Consider the following 8,782-nt stretch of genomic DNA (forward strand, 5'->3'; position numbering starts at 1 on the left):
GACCGGAGGGTCCAAATCCAAATCCTGAAGCTACCTTTGATGAACCACCCCCTCAAGATCACAATACCGATGAACAACTAGAAGTTGACACTGATGTACCTGATGATGATCTGGCAAATCCCATCCGGGCTGACGATAGACCTTCTAGTCCGGTGAAAGCTACTGACACCCCATCAACTCCAGAAAAGACTACTAGAGACAAAGAAGGCGATGTTATCATTACCGGTATGAGCCACGGCTCTCCTGGCCATCCTGTTATATTGGCAAAACATAGTGCCAAGGAAGAGCGTGCTGCCATGGAAAAAGGTAAATGGAGCACCGACTTGTCAAGTTACGCCCATCTCAGCGCTCAAGAACTCCACTCCGGTTTTCTAAACCATCTGCACTCAAACCGTGATTATGAAGCCGGTTTGGTGAACCTGATGAAGGAACGCTATGAGGTATTTTCATCACTTTTCCTTTCTTAAATCCAAAGTAAAAGTATCATCCCAAGTAGCCCCCAAGGGCCGGTTTATGATGGCAATCATAAACTGGGACTTTGTAATATCTTAATCCTTGCATGCTGATCCTCCATATGTCAATTGATCTTTGGAAATAAACCGGTACTTTATCATTGTATTCCTGTAGTTTTCATCGGTGTAGCCCCCAAGGGCCGGTTTAGCTTTGCAAGGTAAATCGGGTCTTGAATCAATGCGTCAACTTTGAACAGATGTACATTAGCCCCCAAGTGTTAAGGATAATGCTTGCATTGTACTTGAGACTTGTGAAAAATATATTGATGATAGAGTAAATAGGCATTAGCCCCCAAGTACAAAGTGCATAACTTGTTATACGCTTGGTACTTCATAACCTGTCTTTATGATATATCTCACCTTTGCCTGGGCTCATCAAAGTGAATAGTTCAATAAGTGTTATCTGGCTTTTCCTCTGGTGCCTGCAACTCGGTCCAATCATTGGTGAAATCCACGAGTGTTTGAGATTTGATTGTTGTGCGAGGTGTATATTTGAGTCCATGAGGTCCAAGCTCAATAGCTCACTTAGCAATCCGGCCAGTTGCTTCTCTGTTTTGAATGATATCTCCCAGAGGGGCTGAACTGACCACTGTGATAGGATGGCCCTGAAAATAATGCTTGAGCTTCCGGCTTGCCATAAACACCCCATACACCAGCTTCTGCCAATGCGGATACCTCTGCTTTGATTCGATAAGCACCTCACTGATATAATAAACCGGTCGTTGAACCAGATACTCCTTTCCAGCCTCCTTGCGCTCCGCAACAATACCCACACTAACAGCCCGGGAATTAGCAACCACATATAGCAGTAAAGGCTCTTTATCGACCGGGGCCGCAAGGACAGGCGGTTCAGCTAACTGCCTCTTCAAATCCTCAAACGCTTTATCAGCCGCATCACTCCAGACAAAGTCATTCGTTTTCTTTAGCATCTGATATAAAGGGATAGCTTTTTCCCCGAGACGACTGATAAACTCGCTCAAAGCCGCAATCCGGCCGGCTAAGCGTTGAACGTCATTGATACACGCCGGTTTAGCCAGGGACGTTGTAAGTGCATCTAGTGCCACCCCTAGTTGGTTTTGGAGTATTGACGACAAACCTAGTTGAGGGACTAATGTGTTTGTGAGAATTGCAGGATAACACAGGTAGAAGTCCCTCATTGATTCGGTTTTCCTACCAGAGATGACCCCTAAAAATGTATGAAGACATTGAAGTCAAAGGTGGTATATGAAGATATTCACATTGAAGACTATGACAAGAGAAGACATCGCATGAAGCCTATGGAGCTCGAAGACTTAGATCTTTCGTAGTTCTTTTTCTTCTTCTTTGTTGAGTCATAGGAACCACCGTACTGTTAAGTGGGGTCCAAGAGAACCAGTCAGAATGACTGAAGTGATGCCTAACCAAAACCTATGTCTTCGAGTGAAGACTATGAGAGCGAATCTTGTCCAGAGTCGGACAAGTCAGCTTTGCTTGTAGCCCAAGTAAAGTTGTCGTGTGAGTTTGAAATCTGACCGTTGGAACACTGTCAGTTCCTTAGTGACCCAAGGTCATTTCGGACAAATCAGGTCGGGTTGCCTAGTGGCTATAAATAGCCCACCCCCTACAACCAAAAACGGTTGGCTGCTCAGAGTTAGTGTACGGCTTTTGTTGTTTGAGAGAAACCCACCTCGAAGCCTTTGAGAGAGAATTCCTTGCGAGGATAAAGCCCTAACCACCCAGAGCCAAAGAGAATTGGGCATCACTTAAGTCTTCTCGTCTGTGTGATCTGAAGACTTATTACACTTGAGGACTGTGAATCCTCCAGCCGGTTAGGCGTCGCGTTCTGAGCATCCAAGAGACATTGTGGATTGCCGGTGAACGAAGTCTGTGAAGGTTTGGGAGTCTACCTTGAAGACTTACCAGAGTGATTGGGCGAGGTCTGTGTGACCTTAGCTCAAGGGGAATATGGTGAGGACTGGGTGTCCTGAGCTGCATGTTCAGGACTGGGTGTCTGGGACTGTGTGTCCTCAGGTTTAAATACCTAGCCGCCCTAACCAGACGTACAGTTGTCACAGCAACTGGAACTGGTCCAACACATCATTGTCTTCAACGAGTCACTGGTTTCATCCTTCCCTGCTCTTTACGTACTGTTACTCCTTGTGAAGTCATTGTATGATTGCACTATCTTTTATCTTCACTGAGTGACTGCGTGTTCTGTTTGGCTTCATAATATCTTCCTACCTGATCCTTACTACATTGCTGCTATTAGTCATTGTGCTTTCACTCTATTGAATACTTGACTATGTCTTGCCTAGTGTAGTCTACCTTCCGCTGCAGGGTAATAGGTTTATTTCTATCGTTTGTCTTCATAACTTCCACGTTTTGAAGACTTTCATAAAAATCGCCTATTCACCCCCCTCTAGTCGATATAACGCACTTTCAGACGTGATCGCTGAAATTTTTTCCGGATTAGCCTCAATGCCCCTATTTGACACCAGAAACCCCAGGAGCTTGCCTGCTGGAACACCAAAGACACATTTGTCCGGATTAAGCATCATCTTATAAACCCGGAGGTTGTCAAAAGTTTCCCTCAAGTCATCTATCAATGTTTCCTCCTTCCTGGACTTCACCACAATATCATCCACATATGCATGAACATTGCGCCCAATCTGCTTATGAAGACAATTCTGAACACATCGCTGATAAGTCGCCTAGGCACTCTTGAGCCCAAAGGGCATGGAGACATAGCAGAAGGCTCCAAAGGGAGTTATAAAAGTTGTCTTCTCCTGGTCCTTAACTTCCATTTTGATCTGACGATAACCAGAGTAAGCATCCAGAAAACACAAACGGTCACAACCCGCCATAGCATCAATAATCTGATCAATGCGAGGGAGGGCAAAGGGATCTGCTGGACAAGCTTTGTTCAAATCTGTGTTGTCCACACACATACGCCAAGTGCCATTTTTCTTAAGAACCAGCACTGGATTAGCTAACCACTCAGGGTGAAAAACCTCCACAACAAACCCTGCGGCCAACAGCCGAGCTACCTCCTCACCAATAGCCTTACGCGGCAGAGAAACTGCCCACCGGTTTAAACTTAGGATCTATATTCAGTGTGTGCTCAGCGAGTTCCCTCGGTACACCTGGCATGTCAGAAGGCTTCCATGCAAAGATGTCCCGGTTCTCATGGATGAACTCGATGAGCGTGTTTTCCTATTTGGGATCCAGGTTAGCGCTGATGCTGAACTTCTTGGATGAATTGCCAGGAACAAAATCAACCATCTTAGTGTCTATGGCCGATTTAAACTTCAACGCCGGATCGTGCTCTGTAGTTGGCTTTTTCAAAGAAGTCATGTCTGTCGGATCAATCTTGTTTTTATAAAACTTCAGCTCTTCTGTGGCACAAACCGACTCAGGTAAGCCGCATCACCTTCCTCACATTCCATAGCAATCTTCCTGCTCCCATGTACTGTGATGGTCCCCTTATGACCTGGCATCTTAAGCTGCAGATAAACATAACACGGCCTCGCCATGAACTTGGCATAAGCCGGTCGTCCAAACAGGGCGTGATACGGACTCTTGATTTTCACCACCTCAAAAGTCGATGTTTCTGACCTTGAGTCATGATCATCTCCAAAAGCCACCTCTAGGGCTATTTTGCCCACTGGATATGCACACTTACCAGGCACCACACTGTAACACCCCGGATGTGAATTACCCAATATGTAATCCAACTCTTGCCGTTTCCGGTCTTAAGTTATTTTAATTTCTCGGGTTCGGGTTTTTGTCTCCGTGTGTTGTTGTTGTTGTTGTTGTCATGCATCTCATATCATGTCATCATGTGCATTGCTTTTGCATACGTGTTCATCTCATGCATTCGAGCATTTTCCCCATTGTCCGTTTTGCATTCCGGCGCTTCGTTCTCCTCCAGTGGTCATTTCTACCTTTCTTTCGTGTGTGGGGATTAAACATTTCTGGATTGGACCGAGACTTGCCAAGCGTCCTTGGGTTACTACCGGTAGACCGCCTGTCAAGTTTCGTATCATTTGGACTTCGTTTGATACTCCAACGGTTAACCGAGGGACCGAAAAGGCCTCGTGTGTGTTGCAGCCCAACACCCCTCCAAGTTGGCCCAAAACCCACCTAAACCTTCTCCATCACCTAGAGCATTCGATCACGATCGCGTGGCCAAAAACCGCACCTCATTTGGACACTCCTAGCTCCCTCTACCTCTATATATATACCCCTCATTCCAAATCTCGGATCCCCTCCTCGAAATCCTAAAAATCTCAGCTCCGCCGCCATCGGACACGTCCGGCCGCAACCGGACGCGTCCGCCCGCCGCCGCCGACCTATCGCCGCCTGCCACGTGGCTCCCCGCCATCCGCCGCCGCCGAAGCCCGCCGGGCCCGAGAACGGCCCTGCCCGCGCGCCTTCGTCCTCCTCCTCCGCGGTGCCCGAGCCGCCGCCTTCCTCCGCCTCGACGCCGGCAAGCCGCCGCATCCGGTCGCCGCGCCGCCACCGGGCCGCTCCTCGCCGCCCCTCGCCGCGCCTGACCGCCGCCGTCTCCGCCCCGGCCTCCTCCTCCCTCCTCGGCGTACGCACCGCCCCGGAAGGCCGGCGCCGACCCGAGCCCTCCGGTGAACAGTGATCCTCCGACGAACCTCGTAAAGCGTGTGGATCTGGATCTGAGAAATATCTCGGGTTGACTTTCTCCCGAAACCCTAGTTCATATGCCCTTGTTCATTGCATCGTAACTTTGCATCCGTAACTCCGTTTTGGGCATATAGCATATAAAAATGTTTGCCTCAGAGAGTACATCATTTCATCTCATTGCATCATTTTCATTTGAGTTCATCTTGATGCCCGAAATGCTGCTAGAAGAGTGCTACTTGAGATAATTGTCAGATCTGCTGCTTCATTTAGATATTTGTCATTTTTTGCCATGATTAATGTGTGTATGATATGCCCCTGAGCTCTACATATGTTTTTTTAAGGGTTTTGCCATCTTTCCAGAGGTGCAACCCATGTATTTTTGTGATGTGTGTGGTGACTAGCACGAGCTTGCAAAGTGAGGCATTTGTTAATGCTGATTTCAGGGACTTAGCATTTCCACTAAGTCCTTAAGCTGTTTATCTCATATGGCCATATGTTCATGTTGTTTCCTAGTGATCCGTGCCTCTTTTGAGGATGATCAGTAAGGATGATTTGTTAATCTTGTAGTGCTCTATCCATCCATGTCTTTGTTTGCAATTATGGATCACCCTAGCTTGAGTCGATCGAGCTCTACTTTTGTCATTTCGTGAATCTGGGCAGATTGTCTACTTGTTAGCGATTTTGCCGATGATGTTGTAGTTGTTCCGTGCATGCTATGGTTTTGTTCTTGCCATGTCTAGCTTGCATTTTGTGTATTATTGATGGGTGTATGATTAGATTGTCATGACTTTCTCTGTGGTGAGTGCATCGAGCTCGTAAACATGCCTACCTGATATCTGTTTCAGCATGCTCCAGTTTTCACTAAGTCTGTGATCTAATTATGTTTTTGCCATGTTCACATGCTTGCAATTGTATTTTCTGATCCCTTTTGGCTCAAGGTCACTAAGGGACTTTTGTTAAAATCTTTGAGTAGCTCCATGCCATGCTTTACTTTGCCATGTTCAGGTCCTGTAGCATGTAGTTTTGTTGATCCGAAGTGTGCTATCTGATCTGAAATTCCAGACAAGTGTTAATTTCACTAAGTCTGAAATCTGTTTGTCAAATGCATTTTTGCCATGCTTGTTTGAACTTGTTAATGGATGAATTGGCCGTAGCTCAGTGCTAGACTTTTGTTAAGCTTCTTGAATGCATCCCTGCCATGTATTTTGATGCCATGTTTGAGTGCTGTAGTATGTTCATCTTGTTGCATTTAGATGGCTACTTGCTGTAAATCGCAGAACGTGATCATATTTGAATCGCTTGCCATTTCCAAACCGTAACTCCGATTCCGTCGTTCTTTATATCGTTTTCAAGCGATTTCATCTCATCTTTCCAGTGTCACACTTGGATTTCCAAGTTGAGGCCATTTTCATGCATCCCTTGTCAAATCTTGCATATGCATCCCGCATCGCATCCCGCATAGCATACCATCCTTGCATCATATTGTTTGAGCTTTGCACGTGGTTGATTGTGTCCTTGTTGCTTTTTTGTCTTGTTTGGGTAGAGCCGGGAGACGAGTTCGCTAACGAGGAGCCCGTTGAGTTTGCTTTCGAGGATCCAGTCAACTCTGACAACTTTGCAGGCAAGATGACCATACCCTTGAAATCACTACTATCTTTGCTTTGCTAGATGATCGCTCTTTTGCTATGCCTATGATACGATGCCTACCACTTGCTTATCATGCCTCCCAAATTGCCATGTAAAACCTCTAACCCACCATGTACTAGCAAACCGTTGATTGGTTATGTTACCGTTTTGGTCAGCCCCTCTTATAGCGTTGCTAGTTGCAGGTGAAGATTGGAGACCGTTCCTTGTTGGAACATTTATTTACTTGTTGGGATATCATTATATTATCTTGTTATCTTAATGCATCTATATACTTGGTAAAGGGTGGAAGGCTCGGCCTCTCGCCTAGTGTTTTGTTCCACTCTTGCCTCCCTAGTTTCCGTCATATTGGTGTTATGTTCCCGGATTTTTGCGTTCCTTACGCGGTTGGGTTATAATGGGAACCCCTTGATAGTTCGTATTGATTAAAGCTTTTCCAGCAATGCCCAACCTTGGTTTTACCATTTGCCACCTAGCCTATTTTTCCCTTGGGTTTCCGGAGCCCGAGGGTCATCTTATTTTAAACCCCCCCGGGCCAGTGCTCCTCTGAGTGTTGGTCCACCTGTCAGCTGCCGGTGGCCACCAAGGGCAACTCTGGGCTGGCCTACCCGTACCTAGGACAATCTGAGTGTGCCCTGAGAAAGAGATATGTGCAGCTCCTATCGGGATTTGTCGGCACATTCGGGCGGTGTTGCTGGGTTTGTTTTAACCTGTCGAAGTGTCTTGAAGAACCGAGGTACCGAGTCTGATCGGAACGTCTCGGGAGGAGGTCTATTCCTTCGTTGACCGTGAGAGCTTATCATGGGCTAAGTTGGGACTCCCCTGCAGGGATTTGAACTTTCGAAAGCCGTGCCCGTGGTTATGGGCAGATGGGAATTTGTTAATGTCCGGTTGTAGATAACTTGAACCTTAACTAAATTAAAATGAATCAACCGTGTGAGTTACCGTGATGGTCTCTTCTCGGCGGAGTCTGGGAAGTGAACACGGTGTTGGAGTAATGCTTGCCGCAGGTTGCCTCTCTAGTTACTCGTTCGCGCTTTGCCTCCTCTTCTCGCTCTCTTTTGCGAACAGGATAGCCACCATATATGCTAGTCGCTTGCTGCAGCTCCACATATTTACCTTGCCTTTCCTAGAAGCTTAAATAGTCTTGATCGCGAGGGTGCGAGATTGCTGAGTCCCTGTGGCTCACAGATTACTTCCAAACCAGATGCATGGCCTGATGATTCCGCTCCAGGTGACGCGCTTGAGCTCAAGTGGGAGTTCGACGAGGACTCTCAACGATACTACGTGTCTTTCCCTGATGATCAGCAGTGGTGCCCAGTTGGGGGTGATCGGGACCGTGTCGCATGTTGGGTTATATTTTATTTTGGCGCCGTAGTCGGGCCATGAGCATTTGGATGTTGTAATGCTATTTATGTACTTTGATTGACGTGGCGAGTGTAAGCCAACTATGTATCTCCCCTTTACTATTTATATTACATGGGATGTTGTGATGATTGCCTAACTTGCGACATTGCTTTCAATGCAGTTATGTCTCTAAGTTGTGCCTCGACACGTGGGAGCTATAGCCGCATCGAGGGCGTTACAAGTTGGTAATCAGAGCCTTCCCCAACCTTAGGAGCCCCATTGCTTGATCGTTATTAGCGGCCGAGTTGTGTCTAGAAAAATGTTTTGAGTCATTTAGGAATTATATATCGGAGAGTTAGGAATTCTTTTTACTTCCCAGTCTCCTCATCGCTCTGGTAAGGCATCCTGACGTAGAGTTTTGACTCTTCTCTTCTCAAATTTCACTAAAAAAAAATTTAGGATCACGCGGGTATCTTGGAATCGTTCCGATGGTTTTATGACGAGAACATTGTCTTGGTGCCTCCTGTCAGGGGTTTTGTGGAAGTGTCCCGGGGAGTTGAGCTCTGAGGTGTTGTCGTCATAATTTTATCGTTGCAGTTCTGGAATACCTGAGTTTAGTACGCCGACATCGAAAATCTCTTTTA

The sequence above is a fragment of the Triticum urartu genome, chromosome 2A, assembly GCF_056163025.1.
Source record: "Triticum urartu cultivar PI428250 chromosome 2A, HENAU_Tu73, whole genome shotgun sequence".
Classification (NCBI taxonomy): domain Eukaryota; kingdom Viridiplantae; phylum Streptophyta; class Magnoliopsida; order Poales; family Poaceae; genus Triticum; species Triticum urartu.